This window comes from Hyalella azteca, unplaced genomic scaffold (genome assembly GCF_000764305.2).
Source record: "Hyalella azteca isolate HAZT.00-mixed unplaced genomic scaffold, Hazt_2.0.2 contig17973, whole genome shotgun sequence".
NCBI lineage: Eukaryota > Metazoa > Arthropoda > Malacostraca > Amphipoda > Hyalellidae > Hyalella > Hyalella azteca.
In genome coordinates, this window is record NW_025947732.1 from 126311 (window position 1) to 150236 (window position 23926).

The 23926-nt window shown below is 40.0% G+C and overlaps 1 protein-coding gene and 1 long non-coding RNA gene across 3 annotated transcripts in view; one reads left to right on the top strand and one right to left on the bottom strand.

Moving 5' to 3' along the window:
• The window catches only part of LOC108681247 (mitogen-activated protein kinase kinase kinase 7), a 40392-nt gene that overhangs the window by 12278 nt on the left and 4188 nt on the right, over nucleotides 1–23926 (top strand). The gene's annotated exons all lie outside the window — the stretch shown is intronic.
• Nucleotides 7983–8359, bottom strand: LOC108681252. The gene is made up of 2 exons (XR_001931482.2): nucleotides 8220–8359; nucleotides 7983–8017 (listed from the first exon to the last, which is right to left on the bottom strand). It is a non-coding gene; the product is annotated as an uncharacterized LOC108681252 (long non-coding RNA).

Consider the following 23926-nt stretch of genomic DNA (forward strand, 5'->3'; position numbering starts at 1 on the left):
TGTCTGTGGTCTAGCGAGGATGTTTGTATACGTTGGTCCTTCACTATGTCAACTAACGCCACACTTTTTTTGGACTCACTTTCTAGTAGAGAGGCTAATTGATCTTTGTAGAGACCATGAATGCCTGTGGAGAGTTCAGTAAAAGGATTATGAAAGTTGAAATGCAAAAGAACAAGCTCTGTTAAAAATAGTTGAAGTTTTAAGAAACTTTCGTGTGCAAGTCACCATTGACGAGGTTCGCAAGAAAATTCATACGTTTCGTTCGCAATTCCATCGTGAAATTAATTTCACTGCAAATGAATTTCACTTCGATTCCATCATCCTGCTTCTGTATGAGTGGCATTATTTTCTTTAGCAGACTGCCAAATAAGTCCACTGGCAGTCTAGTATAATTTTGAAAGTCTGATGCATTCGCAACTGATAATTCTTTGAAAATGTAATTGTGTGTAACCTCTCTTCTTCGCAACCATTTTTCACCCAAATATGGCGACGCCCACATCTTTTCTTAACAGCAGCACACCTGAGAACAATGGCCCAGAGCTCAAATTCGGATACATCCATCCCCACTGACGTCTAACTGGCAACTAATCTTCAAAGCGCGCGGTCTCGAGCTACCGCGTACAAAAAAAATGTGATCGGTTGTGGGCGGTGAGGCGCTGCAGCAAGCGCCTCACCGCCCATGTCGTTGCCCCTAGTGTAAATGGGCCTTTAGAACGGCCGAAGCTGACATAGAGCGGCTGATTTTCGTGCTTCACATGTCCTAAGCAATTCCGTGCAGACAGACTACCGCGTGCTTCCGTATCGTAGATCCGTAATTAAGTGCGGCAATTACTAATTAGTGCTTTTTTCTTCCTAGCCTTTCAATGGATTACCTGATGTGTAATGTAGTCTTGCCTTCTCAATTTTTTTTATCACTACTGGCTTCTCACTGCTTCGTCGTTAACGATTCATAACTGTACCCGAATCGCGTGCTATAACATACTGCGCCGTATTTAAACACCCAAGGTTATATAGGGCTGAGCGATCGCCTCTGAGCAGCGCATGCAATTATTTTCAGTGAATAACTTGAGATTTTGGGTGTGATTAATTCAGTCTTAAATGAGATTGTGATGTTAGCTCGAGCAAAAACGCTCGTGCAGACATTCGTACAGGCGCTCGTGCGGAAACATTAGTGTAGTGATGCTCGTTGAAAAGCGTAATCTATTGATACATAGAGACTCGTAATCTATTGATACCTAATCCTTGAAAAATAGCGATAAAAGAAAATTTAAAAGGTATATAGAAGAAGATGAGATAGTACAGCACCATGTGGTCGAACATGTCATGTGTGTCACGTCATCGGCCAAACATAACATGTTTTGCATACAAGGCCGAAAAGAACGTGACGCTGCAGAACATGTGTGCGTGATGGATGCGTTATAAATTGACATATTTTACGAAGTGAATATTCAATTTTTGTGGATAAATTTTATGCAGACGAGTTATTGTGGGTGGACGCGGGCTGCTGTGTAAGTGAAGCTTACGCATGTAAAGAAACTTACGCAGAGGTGACTCAGCCGCTGATCTCTCGCGTCCTGTTGTTGCCAGCGCCTCTGTGCTGTTGTTGCCAGCGCCTCTGTGCTGTTGCTGCCAGCACCTCTGTGCTGTTGCTGCCAGCGCCTCTGTGCTGTTGCTGCCAGCGCCTCTGTGCTGTTGCTGCCAGCACCTCTGTGCTGTTGCTGCCAGCGCCTCTGTGCTGTTGCTGCCAGCGCCNGAGCATCTCACGCCCTGTCTCTTATACACATCTAGATGTGTATAAGAGAGGGGTGCTGAGCTCAGCGTATAAATACTGCGGGCGGGGTGCTGAGCTCAGCGTATAAATACTGCGGGCGGGGTGCTGAGCTCCCTGCTTTGATGTCGCTGCGCAGCGCCGCTCGCTTTTGATCTTCGCGCGTGAATTGATGGTAGTGGTGACGATGATGGTGGTGGTGGTGCTGCTGCTGATAATACTGGTGGTGGTGTTGCTGCTGGTTGTGTTGGTGATATTGCTGGTGATGGTGGTCATATGGAGGTGGTGATGCTGCTGCTGAAGGTACCGTAGTGTTGCTATTGATGTTCATGATGATGGTACTGTTCGTACTGCTGCTACGCGTGGTGATTGCTATGTATGTCAGACTATTGCACAGCATTTGAGGCTTTTATATCAGAAATATTTAGTAGCGTAACTCCGTCAGCCAATCACTGACGACTTATCAAGCCAAGCCCACCAATCATACGGACCAGAAATGTTTTGCTATCTGCTTAGGACCCTACGTGTACTTGGGCCGCCGCGTGTACTTCGGCCGCTACGTGTTCTTAGGCCGCCGCGTGTACTTAGGCCTCCGCGTGTACTTCGGCCGCTACGTATTCTTAGGCCGCCGCGTGTACTTAGGCCGCTACATGTACTTAGGCCGCTACGTGTACTTAGGCCTCCGCGTGTACTTAGGCCGCTACATGTACTTAGGCCGCTACGTGTTCCTAGGCCTCCGCGTGTACTTCGGCCGATACGTAATCTTAGGCCTCCGCGTGTACTTAGGCCTCCGCGTGTACTTCGGCCGCTACGTGTTCTTAAGCCGCCGCGTGTACTTAGGCCGCTACACGTACTTAGGCCGCTACGTGTACTTAGACCGCCGCGTGCACTTAGGCCGCTACGTGTACTTAGGCCGCTACGTGCACTTTGGCCGCCGCGTGTACTTAGGCCGCATCGTGTATTTAGGCCTCCGCGTGTACTTAGGCCGCTACGTGCACTTAGGCCGCCACGTGTAGTTGATACGTTGCTTGTACTTGAGAAAGTTTTGATAGTTCATCCTACACGAGACACAGCTGCTGTATGTATGTGAAAAAGCTGTTCATAAATTTTTGTTCTGCCCGGTTCCAATGTTTTTGTCTTTTATCTCACTTGAACTTTTAACTGATAGACTGCACAGTATACTGTGTCCATAGAAGAAGGATTTGATCGCATAAATTCTAATTTTGTTAGTCGAATTATTGCTTTGATTAGATCATCTCTGCAATTTGAGCGTCTCTGCATGAGCGAATTTAGAATTATTCTAATCCTAGGATTATTTTATTGTAGTTGTTCTGAATGTCGATCCTGTGCGATGTCGATCACATCTTTTTGCTGGTGGCAATCAGGGTGAGCTTTTACATGCATTTAGTTTACATTTTTTTGCATTGATTCTGCTTATTCTGAGAGTGACAAATCTTTCTTAATCTTTCATCCACTGATAGTAATCAAATTACCAGGCATTTTGATACGAAAAGCATCAGAGACGATAAATGTATCCACAGACTAAGGCTTGAAGTAATTTATTATTCAATACAGAGCTCTGTGTTTAACACAACTGAGATAAGTGCAGAGATTGCCACCTGCTATCGCACACCGACTGACTTTGTTGTGCAACAACATATGACATTTTGCAGACCGCTTATTGTTGATATTGCTACTAAAATTGTGATAAATATCATTTCTGGTCTTCAATCAAACTTGCCTACAGGGAAATGTTCTGCTCAAATTTGCCAGTAATTGGATATTGTGCAGACATTACAATTATATTCAGATGGCATGTCGAGTGTAGATGGTAATATGAGATATTGCAAGTCTAATCACGTGTGAGAACATCATTATTTACTGAAGCCTACATTACTTCAGTGTCATAATTAATGATGATCATGCTATAATAATGAATTTATGATGATGATACAGGCTAGCAGGCTGTGACTCAGCCATCTATCTCTCGTGCCAGTCCCGAGTGCCTTCCTGTGACTCACTCGACAGCGCTGCTCCCGTTCTCACTCTCGGTGCTTCAGTACACATTGAGAAATTCATGATACTTTGTCCAAATAGTGATGCAATTTTGCTTCTGTGTGGGTCATTTTAGTTCAGTTTTGCCCTTTGAAAAAAAGACGTATCAGTGTTACACGCTTCAAGTGTTGACAAAATGACCCATCCATTTTCTGAGTGTACCCTAGCGAAGACTGTTAAAACTATTCATTATTTCTCGTGAAAAATGGAAAAGTGTTTAGAATTTTTCGGTGTAGTGAACAAATAACACGAGTGTCGACGTAGAAAATGATGAATTTCACCGAAAACATCGGCATTTTTGTAGCGAATTGCGTTTTTTTACGTTCGACTGTCCAAATAGCTGAATGCTTTGAAGTTTTATTACGACTATTCCACAGGTTACGACGTCTTAATATCATTCTTGCATTTTCTTTGATTTTTCAAGAGGTAGTCGTATTCTTTTTAATACCTTGGAGCAGTGTACGCGGCGGCAGTTTTTTTTTTGCGTTTTGATTTGCGAGATTCGCACGACTGGCATCGCAGATCAGATGCGCGCAGCACGGTGAAGCACGACCGAGATGCTATTGCTGATAGTCTCGTCTATTTTTATGAGATAGTTACTTAACAGCTCGCCATATGCCCGGGTGAGTCATCGTTTGCCCGGGCGATTGATGTGATGTGTCAGCTGATAAATAAGGCTCCTCGACATTTATCGTGGGTGATGAAAATTTATTAGTGGCGTGGGTGACACACAATGGAATCTTGATTATGTCGCAGTAATTACCTCCTCGTTCTAATTGGATAAATTCTAGTATTGCTCAGTATCGAATTTTAAGGGTGAATCAGGGCTTTGTAGATGAAATATTTTCCAGTGGAATAAACAATGCGCCGTTTTCAAGTCATAACAGTCGAACATATCCTTAGAATTTCACAACTTTATTCATTGCATGACCTGTAAATTATCATCATTGCTTCTTTTTCTTATCTTGTTTTCTTATAAAAATAATAAACACTCGTAATAAGCGCTGCCGAGAAGTGTCCTGATCAAAGGTTTGTGAAGGATGCGTTTTCATCTACAGGAAATTCTAATTCACGCATTGGCATCGTGTTCTTTTGTGGTGAGCTTTCGCAGCTTATTGACTCTGTGATGCTCATTATAATGTGATGTGCAACATAATTAAGGAGCTTTATGAGGCGCGAATCATTCTGGCATTAGTTGCGTATATCTCATCATAATATGATGAGCAATATGAGAAGCTGTATGATGCGTCAGTCATGCGTTAGTTGCGCATATCTCATCATAATATGATGAGCAATATGAGAAGCTGTATGATGCGTCAGTCATGCGTTAGTTGCGTATATCTTTCATAATATGATGAGCAACATGAGAAGCTGTATGATGCGTCAGTCATGCGTTAGTTGCGTATATCTCTCATAATATGATGGGCAACATGAGAAGCTGTATGATGCGTCAGCCATGCGTTAGTTGCGTATTCCTCCTCATAATATGATGGGCAACACAAAGAAGTTTATGAAGGATGAGTCAGTCTGGCGTTGACAGGCGCTGTGATCAGCCGTCCCAACCTCATCATTGCTGCCAAACTTCGCCGCTGATCAAACTGCCTCGGCTGTCAAACGCATTTCTCCCCGCCAATTGGGTGTTCGAAATCTTAGTGATCAGGTCACTCTATTCCCTGAAGACTGCTGGGCTAGTCAGTGCCAAAAGCGGCTGTTAGACGGCCACCTATAAACCGCGTATGATTTTAAACTAGCCTCTTCATCCACTTCAACGATTTATTTCCGATTTATTTTATACGTGACAGTCATTCGTTTTTTTTTGCTTCCCGTTAATTATTTCTTTAGTCTCTTGAGCCTTAAGCCTTTGAGTTGAATTTGTCGAATTTCGGTACCAATCACTCGGAGTTGAATTTTAAGTCTCAATTTTGATTGTTTTTTTTTGTGGTACCTACTTTAGTCTCCATGGCACCAATGTCTTTGCAACCATTAGTGTTGGTTTATTAGTAGCAGACAATTAGTGTTGCCATTCGTAGCAGCCATTACCATTATTAGTAGACGCCATTAATAGCAGTCACTAGTGAAGCCATTAGTAGCAGCCACTAGTGTAGTAGCTATGATGCGGTCGCGCAATATGGCACGCTGTAGTCGGCGTGTTTCATGCCGTGCCATTGACCTGTGAAATGCTCTGCACATGCGTCAGTCTCTGTCGGGAATCTCTACTGACTTACTCATCCTATAATTGAAAATTTATTTGATTAAAATTGAAATTTTTGTGGATATTGTGCGCGAACAACGAGCCTTGAATAAATTTTATCATGATGGATTATGACGATTAATGAAATGACGTTTTATCGAAGGGAAAATCTTCTATTGCGGATATTTTCTTTAGTGTAATTTCCGCACAATGCAAGTGAAATGACAGTGTTCCTTCTTATCTTTTGGCTTTTAATATAATGCGTTTGAAAGTAAAATTAGAAATATTGTTTCTTCAATTAACTTCTAGCTTGAATACTTTGATGTTGGCTTCTTTGCATTTAGGAAGAGGATGAAGTTTCAGCCAATGGTATGACTGCCAATTGCCTCGAGTGTCTAGATTGGTCGGAGCTGAGCTTGTATGTTGCGGCCTGCCTTTCATGTGTCACCTCCTGTCTCTCTCGATCTCCTCTGCACAGCTTTGTTCCTCGCAAAAAATCCCGTAATTGCCGCTAGAACAAAAACATATCCGATTGCGTCGCGGTGACTAACAATTATGCGATGCTTCTCTGTTGTTGCGTAGTGTCCTTCTCACTCGAGTACACGAGCGTCTTCAAATGTTATCGAAGTATTGCGTTAGCGGTTGTTCTTTATTTTACTCTTAAAATTCATCCCTTCAAGGGAGGGAAAGTGCCGTGGACTTGAAACACCGTAGCATATTCTGTGTGGTTGGTTAATCGAGCGTATAACCGTCCGGGAAAAGCAGTTCCCAAATGAAAGTATCAATGCTCTTTTAAGTTTTATCCCGATCCGTCTTTGTATGCTGCCATATCAGCGAAAAGGAATTCCATTAACTCAATTAGTCTTCTTAAGTGTGTGAAATGTCTACTCGACGTTGATGGTTTGGCTTGATGAAATCAGATGCTTAGAATTGACATTACGTTTTCATTCATGTTGAAATAGTTTGAAGGCTTAATCCTTTCGTAACACATGTGAAAGCTGTCATGTCCGCTCATAGTTTTTTGCTGCAGCGGTTAGCGGTCGCGTCGATGTTGGTTGTTTTTGTCCGAAACATTTACGTTCGTTTCTTACGTAAAGCGCCGGGTTGAGATTCTAACAGACTTTACACAAACGCTTCAAGCTTCATTTAAAATATTGAGGGGAAATCAGAATTAAGAGCGCGAACACATGTTGCTTGACATGTGATGGACAGAGACGTCGCCTCCAGTCTTATGTCGTTATTTTTTACGTGACCTTTTCTCGTCTAAAAATTCATGTTTATTCTAATAATTGTGTGAGCATTTTTTTTGCTTTGAAATAATCATTTATCGGTTCATTTTTTTGATAGACTGGCTTATATTATTGTTAATTATATTCCAGTTAAACGAATGTGCATGAGTGAACCTACAAAAATTGTTTTTCAATGCCTCAGTAGATCTGACTAACTGACTATCCAATGAGGCAGACTGACCATCCGATGAGGTTAGTCTCGTGCTTGATGCCGTCTACCTTACTTGCTTCATACAGTGTGCCCCAGGTGTTGTTGTGGGAGAGCTTCCAACATATTTAGGCTATCCGTCAATTTTTGACGCGATAGTGATAATAAAAACTTCCATGAATCTAGGGGTACAAAGGTTTACTCGGAGACTCCAAAAACCAATGCGCATTATATCAAGGTAAGAGTACAGCATACAATAATGAGACCTTGTTAAAATCTGCAAGAAACACTAACCCTAATCCACTTGTCATACACCATTGAAACACAATGCGAAAATGCACGAACAAACTACCAGAAGCGCGATGAACGCCTAACTTCGCAGTAGAAGCATTGGTCTCCTGGTGTATTTCCCGGCCAGCGTGAACCACTTTACTACATGAAGTATCTGTTTTCACTCGTATAAAGCTTGGGCTCTTCACTTCCTCCAGTGCATTGGAAATTCAAGGTGTCTCATTGGAAGTTCTCGTAACCATAAGAGAGAAGGTAAGTCTGGTGCCCACGTCCACCTGGAATAAGCATTAAATACACGAAGTAGCATAATGTTCTTATCAACCTACGCTCTGCCACAAGATGAGAAAATTACGGGGTGTACATCAGCAATTATCCTATGCATTTCAACACGGTGGAAATTGTGCCAAACTATCTAATACAAATCCAAGCAAAAAGTATCGACATTTCGTACAGACATCATTTGCTCACAAGGCTTACCCGCCACTCAAAGAGAAAAGGAAGGTCACTGCTACGGTAATCTAACAACCATAGGATCGATAAAATTACTAAATAATGTTCCAAAATTCACGCGACACGAGATTGCAGTCGCCCTCAACGCTGATCATTAAAAAGAGACAGGTCGAATGCAACACATCCTACTCGTCGCTAGCGTGAACCTGGACAAACAAAAGACAGACGTATAGCGCAGCTACAGTGTCTTGCAGTCAGTTACATGCTTCAAGCAGTCTACCTCATGTTTCAAGTGGTCTACCTCATGTTTCAAGTAGTCTGCCTCTAACTCCATGCAGTCTGCTTCGAATTTCGTGCAGTCTGCTTCAGACTTCAAGCAATCTACCTCAAACTTTATGCAGTCTAATTAAGGCTATAAACGCCATATTACTCACGCACTCGCTTATTTTGTTATTAAATCACGGCTCATCCAGTTTACGTTAGGACCGCGTTCTTTTTCATGTCTACAAGCGATGCCGAAATCAGTCAACAAGCTTTGTATGCGCCTGAGCTACATTCTCACCGAGGCGTATAACGATAGAAAAACCAGGTTCATCAAGACTTTCTTGAGATCTCGCGCATTTTTTGCTTTGCTTTATGACGGAAACTATGCGATGCGACGGCTGTAGCAGTGTTGTAGTGATACTAGCGCTAATGCCCCATGCTTCTGATATTTGCGCTTGCGATGACATTCAGTTATGGACACAACTTGTACCTGACTTTGGGTTGAAATATTTGTTGATTAACAAAAAATTTTAGAAAAAGTCATTTAAGATATAATTTCGATGTCAACATATTTCTTTAAAAAAGCTATTTAATATATAAGTTGAATATCAACAATTTACAAATTTAAGATGGTTGGTACACACGAAGAGACTTTTTGGAGTCGGAAAAATTAAAAAGCATTTAGAGTTGGCCCTCGTTACTTCCATGTTCACTGTTAAAAATGCTGATTCTTATTCGGAAATGCTCACAACTTTTACTAATCTTTCCGTTTTCTACCCTATCTTTGGAAAAACGACTGCTGTTAAGCAACCTACCTACGTATTCGAGTCAAAATTTCTCCAGTTAAAATCAGAGCGCCTTTCCCATTTATAACGTTGAAATTAAAAAAAATAGTAGTAGTATCCTCCTGTGTAGTTTGAAATTTATTTGATCCAATTAAAAGGAACTTGAGAAGCTAAGTGCGGCGCTGCCACTGTGTCTTCCTGCCTTCAAGCAGGAATGCTGCTAATGTTGATCCACATTCTTGGGGTGATTCAACAATTTACAATTCCCTCTCACATTGCAGCCACTATGTGCTCAGCTTTAAGTTCAGTTATCAATTCTCATTTGATCATGTACCAGTTATTTAGATAAATTACTAGATCGTGCTCATTAGAGAAACTTGAAGCGCAAGTGCCTACACTGCATGCTAGTGTATGTATATGAGTTTATTCATTTCCTATAATACGACTTAGCTTCACAAATGTGTATATTTTAAATAATGAATAACATCAGTCGTTGGTCTACGAACAAATATGATTTCTTTTATCGATCAAAGTTCTTTACTATTTTCATTTATCTTCAGAAAGCCTGATTGATTTTTCTTCCAAATTACTCAAATTCATTTCTCTTAATCTCTTCAGTCCTGCACCACTTCTATACACAATCGTACTCTGCAGGCTCGCCGACTTAAAATGCCAGATTAATGGGCTGGCGAATCATCACTTGTGCTGCCATACATCAGTATTTCATCATGGTTAGCGTTTGTTGGTGTAGTAAACCAGTTTATGGTCGCTGTAATATGCTCATTTAGGACCTATAATAAAGTTGACGAGCGCTTCTTTGAATCATGTGATTCTGAGCGACCTGGCGTCTCGCGTTGTTTTTTATCTTCTTGTAACTCACATTTGAGAGAAGTTCAAACGTCATTTTGTACCTAATTTTTGAGAATAGCTCATTTTGTTGGTGAGAGAGGAGGAAGGAGTGAGGGTTTACAATCACGTAGACACTTTGTAAAAAGTTTCTCCATTTTTCCACACTGCATCATGCATGAATTTTCTCATTTCTGCCGACATCAGATCGTACATTTGATGGTCGTGGATGCTGAAAGTAACACTCGTGTATTCTGTGCAACGCTTTGAAGCGAAACTCACGTTTCCCTATTTGAATGAAACGTAATTTTAGTACAAGTTAATTTTCTTGGGCAAGAACAACAGGTGGTGTACTGCCATTATTATTGTTTTTGGCGTTTATCCACTACCAAATACTGTCAAAAATCACGAAGATTTGAATAAGTTATTAAATTGATAATGAAATTTTCATTCCGGTTTAAATACCCTAAGATCACTTTCTGTAATTTAAAGTGGTCTTGATCCTCTAAACCGAGGCAGATCAACTCAACTGCTTCTCACCTGTTCAAAAATAAAGTGTAAGTTGCATAGTAACGAATGTTTTTATTCCTATATCACTAATTCGATCACGAGGAAAAATGAACTTTTCCTTGGCGTCGATGAGTTGCGGGTTGCCCCAAGCGTTGCTTATTCCCACGTGCAATTTAAGTCGACGTCTCGTTGATTTTTTGTGCCTCGAGAGTCAAAGTAAGTCAAAGTGAGTTGCTACGCGTCTCATATAGTGCCTTGCGTTGTGATGCACTTGCTTTATGTACAGCGATGGCACCATAATTGTTTAATGCTGCTGTCGTGTACTGCTGCTGCTTCTTTCTCCATGCGTACGTGAAAATTTTAGTGTTTATTATTCTTCATATTTTGCGACCGAGTTTCCTCATGACGACACCTCGTCACCTTATATTCGACGTCTGAGTCAAAACAAATAATAGTCTATGTACAGCAATATTCTATTCTATCCATATGACATTAAGTTTTATCGGTCAGCAATGATCGGTCGTCTGTTGTACGAGATTTATTTTGACCTGCGAGTATTTACGCTCGTAGCGACGTTTGATGCACGTCGTCTGAATCTGACCTTGATCCGGTTTCAGAAATTAGCTGCGTTCTTACAAGCGATTTTCCTTTGAAGAATCTTATGCTTTTCCATTCAAAACGATAGTTGAGGAAAATTTGGCTTTTACTATCGTTGGTTTTTCAACCTGTTTGCTTGTCAATATTGAAATAATTGGTGTGTTTAGGTAATAAATAAATGACGAACTATAAAAGTAAGGAAAATTTTGTAGGCTGGGAGGTGCTTGTGCTGCTGCTCGAGTAGCTTGTCAGAGGCTGCAGCTCAGTTGCTGCGTGGCGGCTGTTCGTGCAGCACGTTTGCCTTGTCCTCTTCTGTTCAGGGCTCTTGTGCTGTCTCTCGGCTATGCGAAAATTACAACATCTTTTTTGCTTATTCTATGCATATTATTGGTGACTTGTATTGATTTTTGTTAATTATTCCGAGCAATCATTCGTGGACTCGTGTGAATGTCGCGTGAGTAACCACGAGACAGGTGCACATAATACGTCAATTATCGTTGTAAAATCATAGCGTTGCTCACTTATTTTTGGTAGTGAGTATTCCTGGCCTTTTCGGTAACATCATCAAGTAGAATACGAAAGATTGAATTCTTCACTCTCGGTGTTTGTCGATATCCCAATTTGGAAACTGGAACGCATTCTGCAAATTGCGTTGAAGATCGCAAAATTCTGCACGTGAAAGCTAACGTTAATTGAGAGTGCCTTATGGCATTTCGATAGTAAAATAAGAATTTCTCATCTATTTTTTCACACTTTCAGACTTTTTTCGTCCAAGGGCCATAATATAGATTCGCAAAATTTTGAAAATGGGCGAGATATTCAGCGTTTCTTCTGAAGAAGGTTTATGATAATTTTCTTACAATTTTGCATCATTGTGTATATAACATGAGCTAGGTTCATCAATCTGGATTCCATTTCACTCATTACAAAGATAAGTCGAAAATCTGGTCCATTATTAACTTATTTATCATTTCTCAGTTGTGAGCAGGTGATTTTTTTTAGCAATCTACATGTGTTTTAGCGAAGCCACGGTCTCGCGTTGCAAGAATTGCGCGTGCCAAGCAAAATAAATTGTATTAATTTGATACCCCCTTGTTCCACGAGTGCCTTGTTTGAGATACTTGTCGCGAAGAAAAAACACTGTAATGCTAGACCAAGAAACAAATGGATCTGGCATTACAATAGAAGACTCTTCTTGTGCGGGTGCCCAGTACTATTTTGACTTGGAAGCCCCACCCTCCATGCCGGATGCTAAATACGATACAGACATTCCAGTGCCTGCCTCGTCAGACGAGAGCACGCACTGGAACTGTGAGGTCACCAAGTACTACCAGCTCCAGCATTTGCTTCACTTTCCAGGTACATTTCGAGTGCTGCCCGTGGTTTATCCTATTTTTCTTATCTTTGACTGTATAACCGTTTCTTTTAAAAGTTGAATATCCCTAATGTTATTCGCCGTTTTTTTGGGGCATATTTTATTATATTAGCACTTACAATGGCTCTTCCGTGACAAGATATTGACTTCTGTTCCGGGCTAATTGAACGAAAACCCTAAATGTTAGTTACTTTTTTATGTCGTTCTTCACCTTCCCTATAGTTTTCTTCATAGATGGTTATAAATTAATTCTGATTTATGCAGACTAAGGTGATATGAATTCAGTTGTAACTCAATTGCTGATTATTCTTCATTTCACTTATTGTGTTCAGTTGGGCGTTGTCTCGTATACACCTGCCTTTATCACCTGTCCCGTATCTTGCCTTAATCACCTTTATCATACACCCGTATTATATACAACTGCAGTTCATGTGAAGTTCGCTAGCAGCTCCTTTTAATGGAAGCCTGTTCTTGTAGCAGGACTCGCCCCATACCAATTCAATACCTCGAAATAGACGCTTGCGTCATGTAACTGCGTATTATTCTGTTATATTCTGACGCTTGCCTCATACATCACATTGCGTTAACGGCATTCGCCATCTTGATATCATGTCTGATATTTTTTGTATGACCTCGTATATCGTTATTGTAATGCTGGAAATATCGATCATTGCGAAGGCTAATTTGCCGTTGACGTTAGTCACGGCATGTGTTTTCTTATTATAAAAGCTCGGTTGATCTGGTAGTTGTTTTGTGTTGTCTTAAAGATTGTCAGCAAGCGCTGCCTGTAACTGTCACTTGGCAGCACTGTCAGCAAGCGCTGCCTGTAACTGTCACTTGGCAGCACTGTCAGCAAGCGCTGCCTGCAACTGTCACTTGGCAGCACTGTCAGCAAGCGCTGCCTGTAACTGTCACTTGGCAGCACTGTCAGCAAGCGCTGCCTACAGTTCACTTACCTGCTCCCAACGCCGCCCTGCAGCTCGTGATCACATCTGACTTACGAGCATATCACTTGCGTCATGTGGCACGCGATGCTCAAGCGGGTCTCGGGTTCGGAGAACCCAACCTCAGCACACGGCCGCTCGCTCTTTCTCTTTTTTTTCTGCCAATATGTTGGATTCATTTATTTAAACTTTCCTCCTGAAAATGCACTGGGGACATTACGTGTGGTTTTGATACGTCTCTAAAGTCTAAAGTATTAGAGATAAGTGTTGTATCAAATGTCAGGGTTGTTGTATCGTTTATGATATACGAGCACCGCTAGTTGCTACAAGAATTCAGAGAAAATAGTTCTTTGTGCAAATATCAATGCAATTTTGGCCCTTGTGTGGGTCATACCGACTCATCTTTGTCTGGCTGAATGACGCATCAGTGATACGTCCGCTCTCATGGCGAATTGGGGGTAAGAAAGTGTGCTAGTATTCGGACAAAATGACACATTCAAAATTTCCCTGTGACATCGTTAAGTGACTCAGTCCTTACCGATTCAGTCGTACGCAGGAGACAACCATCATTACCACACTGTTTCTATCATCCTTTTTAGCATTCATGTGAATAATACACGAGGTTTTCCTGCTTTCTTCATGCATGGTAAGACCAGGCGGTAGGGGTTCTTTTTTAGGTTTCTGTCGTGCGTGCAGACATTGCTTTGATTTAATTTAATTGGGATTCAGCAAAATAACGACCAATTTTCATAATGGATCAATTTAAGTATGCAATAAGTATGTAAAGTAAGTTTGCAAATAACTAATAAATAATTAATAATATTAATAAATCTCATGCCTGCTTTTGGTTATTGTTATAGATTATGTGTTATTTCATTTTTAACATGTTTTTAGATTATTTTTTTTTTGCGCTCTTTAAAAAAGAAGAAATTTTAATACAAGACGGTATATTTTTTCAAACTTTTGTCAGATACAGTACATCAGCAATGGTGTAAAATTAATTTATTGAACTATTGCTCCGACGAACATTTATAATTTAACTATAGTAAACTAAAATAGCAAAATAATATTTAGATTGCCTGAAAATAAATAAACTATTCATACATATCATTACCTATGTTGGGCGTGCATGCGCGCCTACATTTCTAACATGCATGCGCGGCAACATTTCTAACATGCATGCGCGGCAACATTTCTAACGTGCACTTACGGCTACATTTCTAACGTGCATGCGCGGCAACATTTCTAACGTTCATGCGCGGCAATATTTCTAACGTGCATTTACGGCTACATTTCTAACATGCATGCGCGGCAACACTTCTAACATGCATACGCGGCAACATTTCTAACGTGCATNCACGCACATTTCTATCGTGTGTACGCGCACACATTTCTATCGTGTGCACGCACACACATTTCTATTGTGTGTACACGCACACATTTCTATCGTGTGTACGCGCACTATCGTGTGTACGCGCACACATTTCTATCGTGTGCACGCATACACATTTCTATCGTGTTTACACGCACACATTTCTATCGTGTGTACGCGCACACATTTCTATCGTGCGTGCGCCCAAGTAGGGAAGCGATGTCTCACCATGCAGTCGCTTGTAATTCCCCAAGAATTCCTCCGCTTTGGTTCTTAACTAAACATTGCGGGGTGAGCGTGTTGGTTCTTCAGCAAGTGCTAACAGAATAAAGAAATTATGATGATAAATTTCTTCAGCACCGTGTGTAAATCAAGAACTGTATGTTGTAACTGGACAAACACTCGATGTTATAATGTTCAAATTGATTATAATCTATGAATTATTTCTGGAGTCTTTCACGAACGTCGTTGCCTTGTCCCGGTGAAAGGTTTCATAAGAAAACTTTTTAAAGGATCTCAACCAGGCTTAATCTGGAAAAGTAAAAAAAATTCCTGCCCTGTATTGAGTATCGTTAAGCACTGTACAGCTGTTTTAGGGTCGCACGTGATCCTCCAATGACAATTAAATGAGTTTTACATTCAACTGTCTCAGGGTCTATAAGAAATTCTAACGCACGATAGCTAAGAAAATGCACTGAACGCAGCTCTGAACCCCTTTAGGATTCACTTGAAAAATAAATCCGCCTCCATCTCCATTAATACGACGATCTTTCATCATCCCGATAATTACAAACGAAAATTCCAGGAATAATTTTCATCATTGGTTCGAGATCTTGGTGGTGTTGAGATGATATATGTATTTGGTCGTAATAATTTCTCCTACATTGGCGTACGAACAGTGGAGACGCCCTCCTACCCTCACCTTGTTTACAGAGCCTTCCTTGGACCTGCCTTGTGTGTTAGCAGTTGTAACTCAGCGCTCTTGGCTCGATGCGTCTCGCCTCGCAAAATCTGCGTCTATAACTAAGATTGCAAACGATGCAATAGTTCTGTGTGGTATATGTTTCAGCTCGGTCTGTGGTGTGTTTCAGCTCGGTCTGTGGTGTGTGTGTTTCAGCTCGGTGAATCAGGGTTCTGTAATTCTGTATACTTTCGTGCGCCCTACAATGTCGATTGGTCGTGCGACTTCTTAAGCTATTGTGCACTCGCGTTGTTATTAAATCGGGAGCTCGACGGTGTTTATTGAATCGTGAAATCTAGGTTGCCAGTGAATAATGTGCCAGTGAATAATAATAACGTTTTTATTGAATCTTGAGTCCTATATTGTAAGTGAATTATGCCCCATAAGTTGTTAATTGCATGGTTGGGGTTCGAGTTCCGTTAAATTTATGATATACGTAATAAATTTGGTTGCAATTCTCATTGGTTCCTTGAAAATTTACTCATCTTTGCCCTCTGTACGAGTACATGTTGACCGAACGCCTCATTAGTGAAATATGTATCAATTATACGAGCTAACACAACACAGGCACCTTTCAAAGCCTTTGTGTTGACCTTGTTTTTACTGGTGACCAGCCGCGCCTTGAAGCCGTCAAGATCATTTGCCTTGTTTGACGTTAATGAATTGTTCTCTCGGTCCCTCAAGGGGTTCCGTGCACCGTTCATCATTCTCTAGAAAGTCGTGCAGTGTAAGTTGTACATCAGCGCGTGGCTTCTTCATTATTTCTAGGACCCAGAATATACATTTAGGTGTGAGGTGCCTAGTGTCGTCAGTGTTGCTCTTAGAGTCTCGGGGGAGGTTACACACACGCTCGCTCTATCCCTCGTTTCTGCCTATTTGTCGGATTCATTTATTTAGAACTTTCTTTCCTGAATATGCACTGGGAACATTACGTGCGGTGTTGATTCGTCTCTAAAGTTGTACAGCGAAAAGTGTTGTATCAAGTGCCAGGGTTGTTGTATCGCAAGCAAATTCAATTTGCATCTGGCCTTGTGCCATTTCTCTACCAAGAGCATCTGTGCCGTGAATAAGCCCTTCAGCATCTCAGTAATACTCATCAATATGTGTTATAAGTCATATATTCCTGATTTATTTGATTCAGACTATGACGTCAGCAATTCGCTATTTTTGGTTTAGCGATAACCAAGAAGCCGGACGTTGGCTGTTCAGTTGACCTTCATATTCGGAACTCCCGATAGTGTGTCACGGGAAACTGAAATTGCCCTTCAATTTTATGAACTGGCGTTAATCAAATCTGAACATTTAAAACTAGAATCTTATTTAAATGTTGACTAAATCTGTTGACTGTTGGTGATTTTTTAGTAAATTTACAAGTCAAAATAGATGTCTGTTGTGGTGATATTAAGTTCTGATTTTACTCATTTACAGCAGCCGCGGCATAGTTCGTTAATATACCTATTATATGTTTGTTAAAGTTAATGTGATGTCTTAGTTTGAAGCCTTGTGCTACACACCATATAGGGACTGTTCGAATGGCGATGCATCCACAATATGTAACGTGTCGGGGATCTGAAATTTTATTTTAGTACTGGCATCACAAAACAAGGGAAAGAGTAGTTGGAATACCAATTTCAAGTTTTATTTTTGAGTGGGGCTAGTTTGGATTTTTGTTCAATATATTGAATTTCCTTTTAATATTAAAACTGAGATTGAAATTTTATTTAAGAGTTGTGTTTGGTCAGGTTTCAATAAACCTCCTTTGGTTTAAAAATTAGCAACAGGGATTGGAGTATCTTGTATGCGATACGGTAATCGGTATTATGTGATTGTTATTGCTCAGGCACCACCCAACCGCGCCAAAGCCCGGCTAGGCTACTAGCCGGGCTAGTTACTAGCGCAACTTTCAAGTGACTAATCCTCATTTTTCACAGTTTGGAATTAAGTGAATATAACCAAAATAAAATTCAGTAATTATATACTTTTATTAGTTCGTGAGTTTTATGTCTGAATATCAAGCTGCCGCACCACGCAAAGTCGTTCAAAAAATTTCGGCTGATTGAATTCAGCAGAAATTTTCAAGGAAAGACTAACAAATTGTTCTGCAAAACAATCTAATGGCTGCAACATACAAATTTGTCACTAAAGACAATTGAGTTCCCCCGCGAAACGTATTCTCGAGTGAAGACAATCGTGTTGCCGGGCGCTGGAAGTTTCGAGAGCAGCGAGGACTGATGATGCGAGTGGTGGAGCTGCACGGGGCGTCGCCCCTGCATTGGCTGCTCTTCAAGGGAGACTCGTCTGCTGCTGCGGGTAGGGCTGACTCTCTCGGTGCACTACACTGAGGAGTTGTAACTTGTCCTTCTAATGAGAATACGTCAATTATTTGACATTGCGTATATGGCGACTAACCTTTATTATTGATGGCAATTAGGTGATGATTATTCCTTAAAAACACGCACGATTTACGGCTTCTAAGTATACTGCCTAACTAACTCATAGTTTCAATATTAGTTTCATACGTACCAAATAGATTTCATTTAATAAAAAGTATCACACAAAACTTTTTCTTTTCAAAGAAAATGATTTAACCATGTTTTTTGTTAATTGCCCATTTATTAGTAACATTGATTTTACATTTCTAAACATGCAGATATCTACTTCCACATTCAATTTAACCGTCATTCTAAGATATAAATGTTTGTCTATTCATTTTTAAACACCACGTTCTAATGAATTATTTTTCCGTGACATTGTTCATATATTTATCTTGGATCGTGGTTTCTTAATTCTTGCCATGTCTAGTACATCGTCCAAGCGACCCAGAATTGAAGAATATCTGGAGTTGTATTGTGAAATGTGAAAAATTTTCATGTAGACATTCCTGTGGTGTTGTTACAGATCATGTTTAATCCTCGGGGTTTAATATTTTTTTGCGAGGTTGGATATTTAACATTTTAAAATAATGGTAAATTCATGTTAAATAATTAATGTAAATTCATGTTCATGTTTGTTAGCACAATTCGATTAAGTTTGTCATCGCCCTGAGCTCATCGTATGTATCTTGGCTACAAGTGGAGTTGTGTCGTTAACCAGGCTCGTGACAATGAACTTCATTTCCCGTCAAAATTCATGTCATCTTGTTTATCATGGGCGAGCTTGGGCAGGGTTTTTTGGCCGTTCAAAGTCATAAGGTGCGAAATAGACTGACATGGTTGCAGTTTTTAAGACAATTAGTGAAGTGACGCACGTCGATCATGCTCCCCGATTACCGCTTAAAAAAACAGCAGGCCTTGAGACGCTAGAACGAAGGTCGACTGTAAATGTAGCGTCGATGTACTTTAAATTGAATATTGTAGTGTAGTAAAAATTTGACTTGCTCAATCATTGGCCGAAAGTTTGCCTCTAATCAAATTCCGTACATATGGCGTGTGAGTTAGAACGGTGCAGTGCAGTGGTCTGCTGTGCGTATTTTGCTGCTAGACGCTATATTTAAAGTTTCATGGCCTAGTTATTTCCTGCCTTGGCTTTGTTTGAAAACTTAAAGTGCTATCTCGCTGCTTACCCTAGACTTATCATGCCACTCTAGCCGGCCGCCTCAATTCACCACCGAGTGCACTCTTCATGTGTGCTCCTTTCTGCCGTGCACTGAGATGCTCTAAATAGAAATTCTGCTTATTTTTGCCACGATTACGCAGATTTCTCTCTTTATATAAGTTTATTTTATTTACAATTTTACCGATGTGTTGTCCTTTGTCCAAATATCTATCATTGCTAACATACTTGCTCGTTGGCTGAAATTTCCATAATTTGGAGTGCGAAGTTAAAAATAAATTAATTTCATTACAAGAAACTATATCCATTCAACGCTTCCCTGTGTTTGGTCTTACCCAAACGTCAAGTTCTCGTGTGTTGTTTGGGTGTTTTTTTGAACCTACTTTATCACTGGCTAAATTTATCGTTTGAATTCAAGTTTACATTATGGGTATTTAAAGATACTGGTTCGCAGTTTGGAATTCAGTTCCTGTGAATGACGCTGTGTTTTAAAATGCCTAGCAAATTATGGACCAGGCAGTAAGTCCAGCAGCTATCTCAATCAATCGTCAGTTATGGAAAGATCGGGTTCCAAAGCCCGGATCCCTTAATTGTGAATCAAGTCACGAAAAATTCATGAATCGGCAACAGGCCATGGGCCTATTTCTTCAGTGCCGACACTTTTATTCTATTCTTATACATTCATTATCGGCACAGTTTATTTTCATTGCGTTTTTATTACTGAGGGTTATTAAAATTACACTGTTTTTATTTGTAGGTAAAATCTTAATCTCGAAATTCCTCGTCATGTCGGTTTCATAAGCTCTTAGTGCTCTTATCAATTAGATATTATGTTCTGAGATTTATTGAGTCAGTTGCGCAGACAACTCGAGTCGTGGTACTTATGGAATTTGATAAAGCTCAACTAAAGTTATTTACGAGTGAGCCTCATGATAATCTGTGCAATTCATTTGCGTATTACTTTACTTTATTTCTTGCAGTTTTATTTTCTGACATTATTTTCACTAAAAGAGTTGCATGTGTACTTTATTTTTGATTAGAAACCTCCACCCGCTGAATTTGATTCACGTTTGATGCAATGCGTTCATGTTTTTTTTATATTTAATGACTGCCACAAGATATTCAAGGCCTAATAAACATGTTGGCACAATTTATTTCATCCCAAGAGCTCTCAGGTAAAGGTGATGGGACTGGTAACGGACCAAAGGGTCCGTCTCTAATTCGATTGATAATTAAGTACTTAAAAGAGGAAACTTAATGCAGATACCGTCGCATAACGGGGTTAATTTTTCACGAAATATCATCTGAATAATTTTCCATTGGTTGTGAGAGGTTACGCTGGCAATTTCGTTAGAATGGCAAAGTCCCGCTTCATTTAGAGGTCACGTTTTGGGAGTATTCGAAGTATTCTTAATATTTCAAAGTATTTCCATTGCAAGATTAGTTCTTGGTTACAGCCTATTAACGTAGAGCTTCGTTCTAGCAAAAGACTAATAAATCCTCAGGCGCGAGAGTAGTCTGCTGTGAAATAATCAGTCCCACCTATCGCGAGTTCGATGTGCAATGCCAGCAATATTTATTGTGTTTGTGAGGTATATACGCGACTCGAATATTTGGCTTGGTATAGTTGTTTTCGATGGGAAAGTAAACAAGTTCTCGAGTGACTCGAATCGCAGCCAGGCTATAATTGGGCTCTTTACTCGCATTTAATATCACCTTGAGGTAGGTTCTCTCTATCTCTCTGCCTCGTACGTCTCGGAAATTTGCGGTTCTCGGAAATTTAGTCTCGAAAATTCGCGGATTTTTATTATATAGGTTATGTCTTAATTTTTATTCTTGCCATATCCATATCACTATATTCTCATGTAGGAAGTATGCTCTGTTGTGTATGCAACCTGCTGAACTTTCCTGCATTTAATAATCGTGTTTCACATGAGTTTTTGATTAATGTTACATAATTTTTGTGTGGACTTCGGTGTAGGGCGACAACTGATAATATATTTATTAATATTATTGCATGTTTATTTGGCTCGGAGCTCTTTTTAAACTTGTCGTCGGCTTTGTATAACATTTTATGGATCATTTTAATTCAGATGACGCTCTAAATAAACAGTAATCAAGAAATCTACGGACATTGCTCCTGACATTTAAATTACTATTCATGAAACCGAAGCTTTAATATCAGTCACGTACTTTATTCACGTATTAGCTCGAGATAAAAGCTCCAATTGCACGTACGTTTCTAAAAAGCTGATCTTGAGTTTTACCTTCGGGACTTGGTGTTGTGTGTCGAGATAAAACCAATACAATATGTATTTGTTTTATGTTGATATGTGTATATCTATTATGATTATACGAAATAACTGTTGATTTTTAATTAATGCTGTGTGTATTATAACGATCGCAGTTAGTGTTCTAAATAAGCATTTTTTGCTCGTTCTCCTAAAGGAGTGCAAATCAGACAGTGAATATTTTTGCTGTTGACCACGACACAATTTACGTGCATCCGCATGCGGGATATCAATTATTTGCACAAAGCGCTGCTTGTGACGGGGCCACTAACTACAATAAACTCCGAGGCTCTTAGCGACGCAGTCTAAAAAACATGTCATGGTCTAGAAGTAGATGTACGATCCTGGGCTTTTTACGGCTACTGCGAAGTTAAGAAGTTATTGCTTCTTTCCTTAACAACTTATTGTTGGTAATACAGCGGGAAAAAACATTAATGTCGGTGAGACATTCACGTCAACCTAAATTTAAAAATTTTATTTCTTAGCTCATCAGGCTCACAGAAATCCGAGTGAAAACTGAGAGAATATAATTATAGCCTCAAGTAAAGATGTCGAAGATAGAAATTCGTGTCAAGTATTTACTTTTCTAGTAGAAATATTAAAAAAACGATGTTAATATCAAGTTAAACAAACTGCAGAGAAATTATTCAGATTACGGAGCGTATATCCGAGGCAGAGCTCCACCAGAGGAGATGCAAGGCGGCCACCGCTCGGCAGGCAGTCATGTACGGGGTGTTGGCTCCGTGTCAAAGCATGAGTCAGCAAGAGCATGTGCTGTTGTTCGCCCTCGTGCTTCTTTTCTTCATTTTCTTCGTCATGAGAAAGACCAGGCTTGTTGATAGTCGGTGCTTTTAGTCACTTATCATGTCATGAAAGGGTTGCGCTGTCGTAAACGGCTTTATTATTACTGCCGCGTTTCAGTGCTGCCCTATGAAATGCGATGCCCTGGTCCGTACGATTGAATTTCCTCATGCATTTGGTGAGTCACCGCTGCCAACTCTATAGCTTGGCGTGTCTCCATGTCTGGTCTTATTGACGAGTATTGCCCCCATCGAGACCTATATGCTTCTTTATAATATGGCTTCAGTGAGAGTCTATAGTTCACTCTATGGGGCAAACTTGTCGAGCTGTTTTCGATGTCGATTTGTTTACAGCAGATCAAAATGAGTACAGCAGCAGAAAAAAATAGTTTCACAGAAAGAAAGAGTTCATCATTGCCACAACCATCCCATAATTTTGAGTACCTTGATTTATTTATAATTTATTCTTGTATTCAGACGTTTATATTACTTACCACTTACGATTATTCGTTAGCTGCAAAAAATAGACGTGATCTTTTTCATTTGTTTCAATTTTTTATCAATCCTTAACCGCGAATTGCGAGAATTCTAACGTTTAAACCTAATTATGAGCACCGTTTGTATCTTGTAAAAGTTATACGTTAATTGCGTGTTATGTCGTATATATGGCAGGACGTGCGTATGGTATACGTGTTAAAATTAGTGCGGCTCAAATGCCACACGAAAGTTTGCACCCCTTTGCCGTTTATAAGAAAAAGGCTTTTATAAAAATTCAAATTTTGTGAACGTTTCTGTACAAGAGCCAATATTTCCTTGAAACTCACAATGTCTTACGGTTAAAAGTAATTTTATTATTCTTGTTGCTGGGTTTGATTAGCTAGCTTAACGTAACTATATAAATGACTGAGGCGATCATCATGCGTTTCCCTGCACCTTCTTCAAAGTCGATAACTTATAGAAGGTTTACTTGAGTTAAATTTAATAGGGAAGGCAGTTCGATTTTGCGCAATTTATTATTCACTGCCTGGTACGCTGCTCCAAAATTTTGATTTACGACTAATCTTCTACGATTCAAGTAATCCGCATCTAATTTATTATTAAAGAAGCTAATTAATTTCTTGATAATATAATTACCTGAATGTATTTAACATTTATTGATTTTTCATCATAAAAATTGGAAACTCAGCTCAATCTGTTCCTAGGTTTCACCCGAGCATGTGACGCTATGAAGAGAGTTTGTCAAGCGAATAAGTCATAACCGTATGCATTTCATGCTATTTACTTTCCGCTGTCGGCTTCGAAGTTATTTTTTGCGTTGACCTTGTGCGATATCTTTTCTTTTTTACTGTAACATTTTTCCATTTTGCACTGGATATTGAATTAGATTACGAGCCATCAGACTCTTCAATTTTCTTTTTCAGTAATGTAATATTGTTA